Source organism: Nycticebus coucang, chromosome 9 (genome assembly GCF_027406575.1).
Source record: "Nycticebus coucang isolate mNycCou1 chromosome 9, mNycCou1.pri, whole genome shotgun sequence".
NCBI classification, from domain to species: domain Eukaryota; kingdom Metazoa; phylum Chordata; class Mammalia; order Primates; family Lorisidae; genus Nycticebus; species Nycticebus coucang.
Genome location: NC_069788.1, coordinates 75,565,835 through 75,581,793, shown reverse-complemented (window position 1 = coordinate 75,581,793; position 15,959 = coordinate 75,565,835).

Sequence of the window (15,959 nt, the reverse complement as noted above, 5' to 3'; positions counted from 1 at the left end):
GAAACATTGAGGAAATTCGCCACAACAAGACCAGCTCTACAGGAAATACTTCAACCTGTTCTGCACACTGACCACCACAATGGATCAGCAGCAAAGTAAGAACTCAGAAATTAAAGGACAGAACCTAAACTCCACACTGATGCAAAAGATAAAACTAAGCAATGGACTCTCACAAAATAAGACGAATAGAATACTACCACACTTATCAATTATCTCAATAAATGTTAATGGCTTGAATTCCCCACTGAAGAGACATAGATTGGTTGACTGGATTAAAAAACACAAGCCATCCATTTGCTGTCTGCAAGAAACACACCTGGCTTCAAAAGATAAATGAAAGCTCTGAGTCAAGGGTTGGAAGACAATTTTTCAGGCAAATGGAATTCAGAAGAAAAGAGGAGTTGCAATCTTATTTTCAGATACATGTGGATTTAAAGCAACTAAAGTCAAAAAAGACAAAGATGGTCACTTTATATTGGTCAAGGGAAAAATACAACAAGAAGACATTTCAATTCTAAATATCTATGCACCCAATTTAAATGCTCCCAGATTCTTGAAACAGATCTTACTCAGTCTGAGCAATATGATATCTGATAATACCATAACAACAGGGGACCTTAACACTCCTCTTACAGAGCTGGACAGATCCTCTAAACAGAAACTAAACAAGGATATAAGAGACTTAAATGAGACCCTAGAACAACTGTGCTTGATAGACGCATATAGAACACTCCATCCCAAAGATAAAGAATATACATTCTTCTCATCACCCCATGGAACATTCTCCAAAATTGATCATATCCTGGGACACAAAATAAATATCAACAGAATCAAAAGAATTGAAATTTTACCTTGTATCTTCTCAGACCATAAGGCAGTAAAGGTGGAACTCAACTCTAACAAAAATGCTCGACCCCACCCAAAGGCATGGAAACTAAACAATCTTCTGTTGAATAACAGATGGGTGAAGGAAGAAATAAAACAGGAAATCATTAACTTCCTTGAGCATAACAACAATGAAGAAATGAAGACACAAGCTACCAAAACCTGTGGGATACTGCAAAAGCAGTTTTCAGAGGAAAATTCATCGCTTTAGATGCCTACATTCGAAAAACAGAAAGAGAGCGCATCAACAATCTCACAAGAGATCTTATGGAATTGGAAAAAGAAGAACAATCTAAGCCTAAACTCAGTAGAGGAAAAGAAATATCCAAAATCAAATCAGAGATCAATGTAATTGAAAACAAAAGAATCATTCAGAAAATTAATGAAACAAGGAGTTGGTTTTTTGAAAAAATAAATAAAATAGATAAACCATTGGCCAGACTAACTAGAAATAGAAAAGTAAAATCTCTAGTAACCTCAATCAGAAATGATAAAGGGGAAATAACAACTGATCCCACAGAGATACAAGAGATCATCTCTGAATACTACCAGAAACTCTATGCCCAGAAATTTGACAATCTGAAGGAAATGGATCAATATTTGGAATCCCACCCTCTCCCTAGACTCAGCCAGGAAGAAATAGAGCTCCTGAACAGGCCAATTTCAAGCACTGAGATCAAAGAAACAATAAAAAATCTTCCAACCAAAAAATGCCCTGGTCCAGATGGCTTCACTCCAGAATTCTATCAAACCTTCAAGGAAGAGCTTATTCCTGTACTGCAGAAATTATTCCAAAAAATTGAGGAAGAAGGAATCTTCCCCAACACATTCTATGAAGCAAACATCACCCTGATACCAAAACCAGGAAAAGACCCAAACAAAAAGGAGAATTTCAGACCAATCTCACTCATGAACATAGACGCAAAAATTCTCAACAAAATCCTAGCCAATAGATTACAGCTTATCATCAAAAAAGTCATTCATCATGATCAAGTAGGCTTCATCCCAGGGATGCAAGGCTGGTTTAACATACGCAAGTCCATAAACGTTATCCACCATATTAACAGAGGCAAAAATAAAGATCACATGATCCTCTCAATAGATGCAGAAAAAGCATTTGATAAAATCCAGCATCCTTTTCTAATTAGAATACTGAAGAGTATAGGCATAGGTGGCACATTTCTAAAACTGATTGAAGCTATCTATGACAAACCCACAGCCAATATTTTACTGAATGGAGTAAAACTGAAAGCTTTTCCTCTTAGAACTGGAACCAGACAAGGTTGTCCTCTGTCACCTTTACTATTCAACATAGTGCTGGAAGTTCTAGCCAATACAATTAGGCAAGACACGGAAATAAAGGGAATCCAAATGGGAGCAGAGGAGGTCAACCTCTCCCTCTTTGCTGACGACATGATCTTATACTTAGAGAACCCCAAAGACTCAACCACAAGACTCCTAGAAGTCATCCAAAAATACAGTAATGTTTCAGGATATAAAATCAATGTCCACAAGTCAGTAGCCTTTGTGTACACCAATAATAGTCAAGATGAGAAGCTAATTAAGGACACAACTCCCTTCACCATAGTTTCAAAGAAAATGAAATACCTAGGAGTATACCTAACGAAGGAGATGAAGGACCTCTATAAAGAAAACCATGAAATCCTCAGAAAGGAAATAGCAGAGGATATTAACAAATGGAAGAACATACCATGCTCATGGATGGGAAGAATCAACATTGTTAAAATGTCTATACTTCCCAAAGCAATCTACCTATTCAATGCCATTCCTATCAAAATACCAACATTGTACTTTCAAGATTTGGAAAAAATGATTCTGTGTTTTGTATGGAACCGGAAAAAACCCCGTATAGCTAAGGCAGATCTCTGTAACAAAAATAAAGCTGGGGGCATCAGCATACCAGATTTTCGTCTGTACTACAAAGCCATAGTGCTCAAGACAGCATGGTACTGGCACAGAAACAGAGACATAGACACTTGGAATCGAATTGAAAACCAAGAAATGAAACTAACATTTTACAACCACCTAATCTTTGATAAACCAAACAAGAACATACCTTGGGGGAAAGACTCCCTATTCAATAATTGGTGTTGGGAGAACTGGATGTCTATATGTAAAAGACTGAAACTGGACCCACACCTTTCCCTACTCACAAAAATTGATTCAAGATGGATAAAGGACTTAAATTTAAGGCATGAAACAATAAAAATCCTCCAAGAAAGCATAGGAAAAACTCTGGAAGATATTGGCCTGGGGAAAGACTTCATGAAGAAGACTGCCATGGCAATTGCAACAACAACAAAAATAAACAAATGGGACTTCATTAAACTGAAAAGCTTTTGTACAGCTAAGGAGACAATAACCAAAGCAAAGAGACAACCTACACAATGGGAAAGGATATTTGCATATTTTCAATCAGACAAAAGCTTGATAACTAGGATCTATAGAGAACTCAAATTAATCCACATGAAAAAAGCCAACAATCCCTTATATCAATGGGCAAGAGACATGAATAGAACTTTCTCTAAAGATGACAGACGAATGGCCAACAAACACATGAAAAAATGTTCATCATCTCTTTGTATTAGAGAAATGCAAATCAAAACAACCCTGAGATATCATCTAACCCCAGTGAGAATGGCCCACATCACAAAATCTCAAAACTGCAGATGCTGGCGTGGATGTGGAGAGAAGGGAACACTTTTACACTGCTGGTGGGACTGCAAACTAGTACAACCTTTCTGGAAGGAAGTATGGAGAAACCTCAAAGCACTCAAGCTAGACCTCCCATTTGATCCTGCAATCCCATTACTGGGCATCTACCCAGAAGGAAAGAAATCCTTTTATCATAAGGACACTTGTACTAGACTGTTTATTGCAGCTCAATTTACAATCGCCAAAATGTGGAAACAGCCTAAATGCCCACCAACCCAGGAATGGATTAACAAGCTGTGGTATATGTATACCATGGAATACTATTCAGCCATTAAAAAAAATGGAGACTTTACATCCTTCGTATTAACCTGGATGGACGTGGAAGACATTATTCTTAGTAAAGCATCACAAGAATGGAGAAGCATGAATCCTATGTACTCAATTTTGATATGAGGACAATTAATGACAATTATGGCTATGGGGGGGACAGAAAGAGGGAAGGTGGGAGGTGGGTGGGGCCTTGGTGTGTGTCACACTTTATGGGGGCAAGACATGATTGCAAGAGGGACTTTACCTAACAATTGCAATCAGTGTAACCTGGCTTATTGTACCCTCAATGAATCCCCAACAATAAAAAAAAAAAAAAGGAAGAAAAAAAAACGAAAGTAATTACCCTTTACTAAATCAATTGAGTTAGGAGAGTTAAGTTTGCTACACTATAGGCCAATAATTTTTGCCCCAGGATAAGTCAAGAGTGTGAGCACCTCCCTGCTTTGGAGATACTCAGCTGGAAAACACAGTGTTCCCTTGGTCATTCCACCAAGCTGAAGACACTCGGCTGGAAAACCACTGCTGCCTTGGTCATTGATTGTTAATTACATGAGAGGTGCTATCGAGGTAACTGAAGAATACTTACTTCAGGCAGGAAGTATTGTGAGCAATATGTGAGGCTTTTTCTAGTATCACAATTTGATTGGAAACAAAAACACTTCAGGCCAGTCTCTGACCTCTGATCTTCCAATTTCCATCCCTTTTCAATTAAAAGAATCAAAGTTTGTTCTGCGAGGAGAGGTCACTTTCTCATTTTGCAGATTTTAAGACAAAGAGAATTCGTTTGTTTCCTCTCCTCAAAAAGAGGGTCCACGGCATATTTTTATATGAATTAGAAAAGGTGATCTAAAAAGAAAAGGTGATCTAACTGGACACATGCAACCCCAGGAGCACAGGTTTGTCTGGAACCCAGCTTAGCAAACTGAGCTAGCTGCACTTCCACTTCCACTTATCCTTTGAACTGATACCCTTAGGCAATGAATGGACTTGCACAACTGTGCTTGTTCAAAACTCTCTGTGGACCCAAGTACCTGGTACATTGTGAAAGTGAGCAAATGTTTTTAAAGCAGTATGTTTAATATTTGGCTCAACAAACAGTAAGGAGCTGTTTGTGCAGCAGACTCAAAAAAGCTGAACTTGTGAGCTGCCACCGTGGACTGGAGTTACCAGGGAAGGCCTTGGAAATGTTGGATACATGGGCATTGTGGAAAGATGCTCTATCTTCATAAGATATCCATTTCTTTTCTGAGCCAAAGCAAATAGCAAGATTTTAGATGAGTAGCATGCACTATTGGTTTTCTTTCAGAAATCCATAGAATATAGAGAGCTTTAAAGTTATCTATGTTAGAGTATTCTGCTATGTCACACATCCAAGGGAATATACTCTGAGTGAAAGTATATTTCTTTTCTTTTCTTTCTTTTTTTTTTTTTTATTAAATCATAGCTGTGTACATTAATGCAATTATGGGGTACAAGAGAGTATATTTCAAAAGAGAAATATTAGATAAAACACGAGATGATCCACAGACTGGTTCACCTTTTCTTGTCACTGATAATATGTTTTGAAAGGCAGTACATTTTCTTCTTAAATAAAGTAATGGTGGATGCACCTAAAGCACAAATCTTTTTAATATGGCTGAGGTTAATTTGCTTAATTGTAGATTTCTTAAACTTTGTACTCAGCTTTATTGATTTTCAGAGCCCTGGATCAACTTTTCCATTGTTATCTCACTTTTTGGAACTCATATGAAATAGTAATTGCTCATCTCAAACTCATTTTTAAAAAATATTACGTTGTGTTCTGGATAATCCTATTCCTTTTTATTGATTTCATGTTGACATTTTTTGTTATTGAGTGCTATTGTCAAACCTTTCCCCATGAAACTTTCCACAGAAAAATGTTTACTTTTTTGGATATATTACAGATGCCCAGAACTTAAGTTGTTTTCCTTATGTCTTCAAGAGGACTTTATTGAATAATTACCATGTACCAGGCCTGGCTTAGGCACCAGGGAGTTGGGGGCGACCCAGACACATAAAGGCCTTGCATTCATGGTGCGCACATTCTAGTGGAGGGAGGTAAAAGATAGTAGGTAGACAAATATCTTTAGGTATTAAATATTATGTAGAAAATGGCCATATCATCTTAACATCTTGTAGGTTATGTTCAGAGTTTAGATTTTATTTTAAGAATAAAGAGAAGTTATTGGGAATTTGAAGTAGAAAGTGTGAAGCAGATTCACTGTGCACTGGTTATCAACTTATCTCAGTCTCATGAGACACCTATACATACAAGAAGTTCATGGTGCAGGCAGCAAGGGACCACACAAGCCTGGAAGTCATCCTGAGCTAGTCTCCTGAGGCTCAAGAAAGTTGCGGGGGGAGGGGGAAGGTGGAGCCTCATCTGGAAGTACTCCATTTTCACTAAGGCTGAGGGACCCTGGAAAGCAGTCTGCCTGCGTTTTATACCCCAAGACAGTGGGGACTGCTGAGCTAAAGCATTGAAGGATGTCCCAAGGGGGACTGGAATAGAGCCCAGGCTGTGGCAGCCAGCCCCTCCCTATCTCAGTATGATGCATTCCTAGAACATTTTACAGTTATTCTTTTTTTTTTTTTTTTTAATTGATGGGGATTCATTGAGGGTACATAGAACCAGGTTACATTGATTGCTTTTGTTAGATAAGGACCCTCCCACCCCCAAAAGGTGCACCGCACCCCTTGACCCCCGCACCCCTCCCTCTTTCCCTTTCTTAGCTCTCCCACCTCCCACCATGTCCTAGGACCTTAATTGTCCTTTTATCATAATTGAGTACATAGGATTCTTGTTTCTCCATTCTTGTGATGCTTTACTAAAGAATAATGTGTTCCATATCCATCCAGGTTAATACAAAAGATGTAAAGTCTCCATCTTTTTAGTGGCTGAATAGTATTCCCATTTGATCCTGCAATCCCATTGCTGGGCATCTACCCAAAAGGAAAAAAAAAAAAATCCTTCTACCACAGGGACACTTGTACTAGACTATTTATTGTAGCTCAATTTACAATCACCAAAATATGGAAACAGCCTACTAACCCAGGAATGGATTAACAAACTATGGTAGGTATATACCATGGAATACTATACAGTTATTCTTGTTAAGGGCAAATGAGAAAGCAGGGAGAACTGGGCTGGTCTGAGGCCACCTGGAGAACTTTCCTTTAGAAAGATGTCTTAAAAAGACCAAACTGGCTACACTATTTAAAAATGGACCAAGGAGGCTGGCTGCAGTGGTGGCTCATGCTTGTAATCCTGGCAGAATAGGAGACTGAGGCAGAAGGATCCCTTGAGGTCAGGAGTTCAAGACTAGCCTGAGCAATAGTGAGATGTGGTCCCTGCAAAAATAGAAAAATAAGCTGGGCATAGTAATGCATGCTTGTAGTCCCCACTACTTTGGAGGTTGAGGCAGGAGGATCTCTTGAGCCCAGGAGTTTGAGGTTGCAGTGAGCTGCGATCACGCCACCGCACTTTAGCAGGGCAACAGAGTGAGACACTCTTAAAAAAAAAAAAAAAAAGGATCAAGGAGAGAGGGAAGGTAAATGTATATTTGCAGGTAAGAGGTAGACTTGAATCAAGGTCGGAGCAGTGAAGATGGAGAGAAAGAAAGGTACTCTGTAAAGTATGGAATATGAGTGTAGGTCACTGGAAGTATAATTATGCTGTTTCCAAATAATGATACATGCTTTCCTTTCCTTTCCCTAGTATTAATATAACTCTTATTTCTGTTTCATATGTTTTTATATTGGCTACAATTTCCACAGCATAAAATAGTAATGGTTATAGAGGATATCCTTTAGGGTTTTCAGTATTGATGTTGGTTTTTAGTTTAGGAGAGAATCTTCATATTAATGCGTTATCATTCTTGTTCTAATTTTTGAGCTGTTTTCTACAGGAATGGGTGATGGGTTTTATTGAATACTTTCTTAGTATTAATGTAAGGATTTTATTTTGTTATTTACTTATTTTTTATTTTTTGAGCACACAGGTACACTCTCACACACACACACGTATATGAACATGTTTAATCTCTCTCTTTCTCTCTCAGGGAAACCTTATCAACTTTTCTGATTTTTTTTTAGTGGTTTTTCATTCTCACTATTTTTCCTCCCCAAATCACCACTTTCCTTGGTATTTCTAAAGGTATTAGTATAGAAGTACACATATTCTTTTAAAAATCCATTTGCCTTTCGGCATCATAGTTTCAATGACCATTTTTTCTCATATTAGGTTTTCCCTCCTCTAGTTCCCCTTACGCTGCAAATAACTAGTCTTTGGGTATGTTTTGTCAGCTATATAAATTTTATGTTTTTTAATCCATTAACTTCCACTTTGGTCATTTAAATTTTCTTTTTCTGCTTTCCTTGAATTTTTTTTTGTGTTTGTTTTGTTTTATCCAACCTTTTGAGTTGATTTTAATTAATGAAAGTATTTGAATAAGAAATCGCCTCTTAGTACAGTTTTGACCACATTCCATGTTTTAAATGTGGTTTCCTCTTTTTCTTTTAGTTCATAAGTAGTCAGTAATTATAATTTTAAATTCCCCTTTAAAATTTTTTAATTAAATCATAACTTTGTACATTGATGCATTTATAGGGTTCAGGGTACTGCTTAAATATACAATGTGAAATGCTTACATTGAACTAACACATCCATCACAATTATACTCATTTCTTAATAGTTTTGAAATGTACCATTGCATCACACACATTAGGTGAGGTCCCCCCAAATACCCTCCCTCCTCCCACATCCTCCCTTCCCTCCCCTCTCTCTCCTCTTCCCTTCTACTTTCTGGACTATAGTTATGTTTTGACATCCATATGAGTGTGTAGGTGGTTATATATTGATTTCATAGTAGCATTGAGTACATTGGATACCTTTTTCTTCGTTCTTTTTTATGGCTGCATAGTATTCCATGGTGTACATATACCACAATTTGTTAATCCATTCATGGGTTGATGGGCACTTGGGCTGTTTCCAGGTCTTGGCTATTATGAATTGGGCTGCAATAAACATTCTGGTGCAAATGTCTTTGTTGTAAAATGATTTTTGATCATCTGGGTCTATACCTAGTAGAGGAATTGCAGGATCGAATGGTATGTCTACTTTTAGTTCCTTGAGTGTTCTCCAAACTACTTTCCAAAAAGGTCGTATTAGCTTGCATTCCCACCAGCAGTGTAGAAGCATTCCCTTTTCTCTGCATCCATGCCAACATCTGTAGTTTTGGGATTTTGCGATGTGGGCTAATCTTACTGGAGTTAGATGATATCTCAAAGTGGTTTTGATTTGCGTTTCTCTGATGATTAAGTATGATGAACATTTTTTCATGTGTTTGTAGGCCATGTACCTATCTTCATCAGAGAAGTTTGTGTTCAAATCTCTTGCCCACACAGAAATAGGGTTATTTATTCTTGTCTTATTGATTAGTTTGAGTTCTCTGTAAATTCTAGTTATCAGACCTTTGTCGGAAGCATAACCTGTAAAAATCTTCTCCCATTCTGAAGGTTGTCTGTTTGTTTTACTTACTGTGCTCTAGGCTGTGCAAAAGCTTTTTAGTTTGATCCGATCCCAGTAATGTATTTTTAGTATTGCTTCAATTGCCTGGGGGGTCCTCCTCATAAAATATTCTCCCAGGCCAATTTCTTCAAGTGTTTTCCCTTCACTCTCTTCTAGTATTTTTATAGTTTCATGTTTTAAGTTTAAATCTTTTATCCAGTGAGAATCAATTTTTGTTAATGGTGAGAGGTGTGGGTCCAGTTTCAGTCTTCTACAGGTCGCCAGCCAGTTCATGCAGCACCATTTGTTAAATAGGGAGTCTTTCCCCCACTGAATATTTTTGATAGGCTTGTCGAAAATCAAATGACAATAAGCAGCTGGGTTCATCTCTTGGTTCTCAATTCTGTTCCATACATCTACCTCTCTGTTTTTGTGCCAGTACTATGCTGTTTTGATCACTATAGATTTATAGTATAGCCTGAAGTCTCGTAATGTGATACCTCCTGATTTGTTCTTATTTCTGAGTAATGTATTTGCTATTCGAGATTTTTTTCTGATTCCATATAAAATGAAGTACTATTTTTTCAAGTTCTTTAAAGTATGACAATGGTGCTTTAATAGGTATTGCATTAAATCTGTAAATTGCTTTGGGTAATATGGACATTTTAATAATGTTGATTCTTCCCAGCCATGAGCATGGTATGTTTTTCCATTTGTTAACATCTTCAGCTATTTATTTTCTCTGAGTTTCATAGTCCTCTTTGTAGAGGTCTTTCACGTCTTTGTTAGGTAAATTCCCAAATATTTCATCTTCTTTGGCACTATTGTAAAAGGAATGGAGTCCTTGATTGTTTTTTCAGCTCGACTATTGTTGGCATATATAAAAGCTACTGACTTGTAAGTATTAATTTTGAATCCTGAGACACTGCTGTATTCCTTGATCACTTCTAAGAGTTTTGAACTTGAGTCCCTGGGATTTTCCAGGTATAGGATCATATCATCAGCAAAGAGTGAGAGTTTGATCTCCTCTGACCCTATTGGGATACTCTTGATCACCTTCTCTTGCCTGATTGCGATGGCTAAGACTTCCATTACTATGTTGAATAGCGGTGGAGACAGTGGGCGTCTTTGCCTCATTCCTGATCTGAGTGGAAATGTTTTCAGTTTTACACCATTCAATATGATATTGGCTGTGGGTTTGCTGTAGATGGTCTCTATTAGTTTAAGAAATGTCCCTTCTATGCCTATTTTCTTAAGAATTCTGATCATGAAAGGATGCTGGATATTATCAAAGGCTTTTTCTGCATCAATTGAGAGAATCATATGTCTTTCTTTTTTATTTTATTGATGTAATGTATTATATTTATAGATTTGCGTATGTTGAACCAACCCTGTAACCCTGGAATAAAACCAACTTGATCATGGTGTATAATTATTTTGATGTGTTGTTGAATTTTATTTGCTAAGATCTTATTGAATATTTTTGCATCAATATTCATTAATGTTACAGGTCTATAATTTTCTTTCTTTGTTGGATCCTTTCCTGGTTTGGGGATCAGGGTGATATTTGCTTTATAGAATGTGTTGGGAAGTATTCCTTTTTCTATGCTTTGGAAAACATTGTATAATATAGGTACTAGTTCCTCTTGAAAGGTTTGATAGAATTCGGATGTGAAGCCATCTGGTCCTGGACTTTTCATTTTAGGGACATTTAATATTGTTGATGCTATTTCAGTGGTTGATATAGGTCTATTCGAGGTTTCTAATTCTTTCTGGTTAAGTCTAGGAAAGTGGTGTGCTTCTAGTTATTGGTCCATTTCCTTCAGATTTTCATATTTCTGGGAATAGAGATTTTTGTAGTAATCGATGAGGATTTTTTGAATTTCTGAAGTGTCTGTTGTTATTTCTCCTTTATTGTTTCTGATAGACAATATTAGAGATTTTACCTTTCTGTTTCTGGTTAGGTTGGCCAAAGGTTTATCAATTTTGTTAATCTTTTCAAAAAACCAACTTTTTGTTTCATTGATCTTCTAAATGATTCTTGTGTTTTCAATTTCATTTAATTCTGCCCTAATTTTGGTTATTTCTTTTCTTCTGCTGGGTTTGGGGTTACACTGTTCTTTCCTTTTCTAGTTGCTTGAGATGATCCATTAAGTTGTTGGCTTCCTCTCTTTCTGTTTTCTTGATGAAGGCTTCCAATCCTATAAATTTCCCTCTTAGGACTGCCTTTGCAGTATCCCACAGGTTTTGATAATTTGTGTCTTTGTTGTATTGTGTTCCAAACATTTGATGCTTTCTTTCTTAATCTCATCTTTGACCCAGCTATCATTCAGCCTAAGATTATTTAGCTTCCATGACTTTGGTTGAGTGTGAAGATTCCCATTGTTGTTCAGTTCAACTTTTATTTCATGGTGGTCCGAGAAGATACAAGGAATAATTTCTAAACTTTTAAATTTTCTGAGGTTAGACTTGTGTCCTAGGATATGATCTATTTTGGAGGATGACCCATGGACTGATGAGAAGAATGTATATTCAGTTTTATTAGGGTGAAATGTTCTGTAGAGGTCTGTAAAGTCCGTTTGTTCTAGGGTCAGGTTTAAATCTAATATTTCTTTGTTTAGTTTCTTCTTGGAGGAGCTATCCAAAACTGTCAAAGGAGTGTTAAAATCTCCAACTATTATAGTGCAGAAATATATCAAGTTGTTAATATCCATTAGGGTCTGCTTTATGAATTGAGGAGCATTCTGGTAGGGTGCATAAATGTTATTATTGAAATCTCTTCATGTCAGGTGTTTCCCTTGACAAATATGTAGTGACCTCCCTCATCTTTCTTTATCTTTGTTGGTTTAAAGCCAATTGTTTCTGCTACAAAAATTGCAACCCCTGCTTTTTTCTGGTTTCCATTTGCCTGTAATATGCAAGTCCATCCCTTCACACTGAGTCTATTTTTATCCTTTAAGGTAAAGTGAAATTCTTGTATACAGCAGATATCTGGTCTGAGTTTATATATCCAGTCAGCCAGCCTGTGCCTTTTTAGAGGACAATTTAAATCATTCACATTAATTGAGAGAATTGATAAGCCTGGTTGTATTTTGGGTGTCATGATTTTTGGATGTCCAGTGGACATTTTTAATCCTTTCACCACTGTGGACGTTGGATTTTGTTCAAAAATTTCTGGGTGAGTTTACTTTGGAGGTAGAGCATTGCACTAGTCATTGTGGAGGATGGGTCTGAGAATATTCTGGAGATCTGGTTTAGTTATGGCAAATTTCTTCAACGTGTCTATGTCATTAAAGTATTTGATTTCTCCATCACAAATGAAACTCAGTTTAATTGGATAGAGGATCCTGGGCTGGAAGTTGTTTTGTTTTAGGAGACTGAAGGTTGATGACCATCTTCTTCTGGCTTAAAATGTTTTGGCTGAGAGATCTGTAGTCATTCTGATATTTCTCCCTTTGTAGGTGATGCTTTTCTTATGCCTGGCTGCTTGCAGAATTTTCTCCTTCGTCTTAACTTTGGCAAAGTTAATCAAAATGTGTCTAGGATTGAGTCTTGCTGGGGTTCTGAAACTGTCTGCTATCTGAAGTTCTATATCTCTTGCAATGCTTGGGAAAGTCTCCTCCAAAATCTCTTGGAGTATAGCATCTGTACCTTTAGGACCATCCTTTTCAGGAATTCCTATAAGACAAATGTTTGATCTTTTAGAGTGATCCCACAACTCTTTCAGGGAATGATCAGTTTTTACTCTCCATTTGTCTGCCTCTTTGAGTGTTTGGGAATGTTCAAAGGCTTTGTCTTCAGTTTCAGAGATCCTTTCTTCTGCCTAGTCAACTCTATTATGAGGGATTCTACTGTGTTTTGGAGCTCCTCAACCAACTTTCTTGTTTCCTTGAGCTCTGTTATCTCTTTTCTCATTATGTCCATATCTTTGGTGACTTGGGATTTGAATTCATTAATTTCTTGAGACAACTTTAGAACTACTTTTTTGGAATTCAATTTCTATTTTTTCTTCCATTCTATTTATCTTATTTGCAATCCATATTCTGAAGAAGTTTTCTGACACTGCTGCCATTTGTTTATGCATGGCATCTTCAGTTGTATCTCCTTTGTCATTTCTTGGTGGTGGTGGTGGTGGGGGTTGATCTACTCTGGTTATTCGTGTTGCCAGAGTTCTTCTGTTGAGTCCACACCATGTTTATTTTCCACTGTTTGGTTATTAGAACTAGTAGGGTGAGATTGAATTGGGTCCACAGGTAGTGGAGATAGCACCTTACCAAAGCACTAGGCTTTGTAATTGTGGCTTGTCTCCTGTAACCTTACAAAGGTCTCTTTCAGAGTTTTAGCCAGAGGGTCTGAGGACCTACTTGGTGAGATAGTGCAAGCTAGCTCTGTTTGATATCAGCCAACCTCTACCCTATCCTAAGAAACCACAGTATTAGGTTTAAATCTCGACTCTGAAGAGATACAAATAGCTGCAGTGCTCAGCCCCCACCCTTCAGTTCTTTTCCGCTACAGAACTCGAAGGTCAACCTCAGAATGTCCCTGAGTGGACAGCCCCAGACACAGGTTCTAACCAAATTATCTCAGGCAGTGCAAACCCTGCCCAACAGAGGGATTCAAGGGTCTCCAACAGCACAATTGGAGCCAGGAATCCACACTCTCGCCCACCAGACTCAAACCACACTGTTAGTTTCTCTGCTCATGGGCCCAGCTGGAGCTAGGGGCCATGCCCCCACCCACCAATCTTAGTCCACATCCAACTAGCCTCTGCTTGCCAGACCAGTTGGGGTCAGGCGACCACGCCCCCGTCTCCCAGTCACAGTCCACTGCCTGGCAAGCCTCTATTGGCAGGCTCTGTTGGAGTCAGGACAACAGCCCTGCCCTCCAGTCTCCAACCACATACGACTAGCCTCTGCTTGCCAGACCAGTTGTAGTCGGAGACCACGCCCCTGCCCTCCAGTCTCAGTCCACTGCCTAGCAAGACTCTGTTTGTAGGCTCTGTTGGAGTCAGGGAACTGGTCCCCACCCTCCAGTCTCAGTCCACACATAGCTAGCCTCTGCTTGCCAGACCAGATGGAGTCAGGGGACCATGCCCCCACCTGCCAGTCTCATTCCACTGACTAGCAAGCCTCTGTTCACAGGCTATGTTAGAGTCAGGGCAGTGCACTCCACCCACAGGTCTCAGTCCTCACCTGGTAAGACTCTGCTCACCAGCCCCAGTGGAGACATTGGGCCAAGCCCTAGCCCTCAGGTCTTGGTTCACACCCAGTAAGCCACTGCTTGAGGGTTCTTTTGGAATCAGGGGATCACGCCCTGGCTCTCAGGTCATAGTCTATGCCTATCAAGCCTCTGCTCACAGGCCTAGCAAGGGACGGGGACCAACCCTGTTTGCCAAACTCAGTCCACACAGGGCAGCCACTCTCCCACTGTGGGTGCCATCAGAGCTGGGGGTTCTGAACCCCATCCCGCCAGACACATTCCAAACCAAGGGTTAACACTACCACTGGCTGGGCATAGTCATAACCAGGGGACTGTTCCTCCTCCCGCCGAGTGCCTCTTTCTTCCCACACCCTCTTTCTTCCCCATTAATCACAGATTCTGTCCTGATGGTTGGTGGTCCACACTATGCCCAGGTCTCTCAGGACAAGATCAAACACCCTGTGCTCTGCAGGGGGCAGAACTTCAGACTGCCATGCAAGGGGGGGAAATGGTGGACTGGGAGTTTGGACTTGTTGGGGAAAATGTCTGTTGAATTATATGCCTGGAAGGGTGGTGTCTAGGTTCATAAAGTGGGACTTCCCTGGAGAAAGAGACCTGGAGTTTAGTGGCTCTCTCCAGCAAGGTAAAATGTGAGGTCTTTTGTTCTCCTCTCATTCACAGATAGCCTGCAGCAGGCCCCCTGCTTGGGGGAGGTGTCTCCCATCCTCTAGTCCATAGGCTTTGTACCTGTAATTTGGTTTCTTGAATGCTCTTCCTTGGAGTTACAGCTTGCTGAACTTCTTTCTTGGCTCAGCTCCCCATCTTTGGCTTCATAGAGTCCGATTCCATCCAGAGTTTCTTCCTCTGGTCAGGAGCCTCTGCTGAGGGTTGCTACTAGTCGACCATTTTCTCAGAATTCCCCCTTAAAATAAGTTTTATTTCTAAAAATCAATAATAAAACCACATTTTAAATGTATCTTTATGCATGACAACACACTCATCGTGCTTTTATTTCCCCAATTCTCTTAAAATCTCTAGCCTTTAAAATTTATTAAGGGGTTACAACAAATAAAGATTTATTTTTCTGTCTGGCTGTATAGTTTTTTTTAAAGCATCTTCTCTGTTTTGAAATATATAGGAAAGTACCTAAAGCGTACATATAATTTATCAAATAATTATTGGCAATTTTTTTATTAAAGTATTTTGAGTAATAGTTTTTGTCTTTGAATTTAATTTAGTATCTATGTCTATGATAATTATTTTAACCCAATACTATGTTTTAGTTTCAGTGCTCAGTGTAATGACAGTAATAGTTGACCACTTTCCTAAGCTGACCACC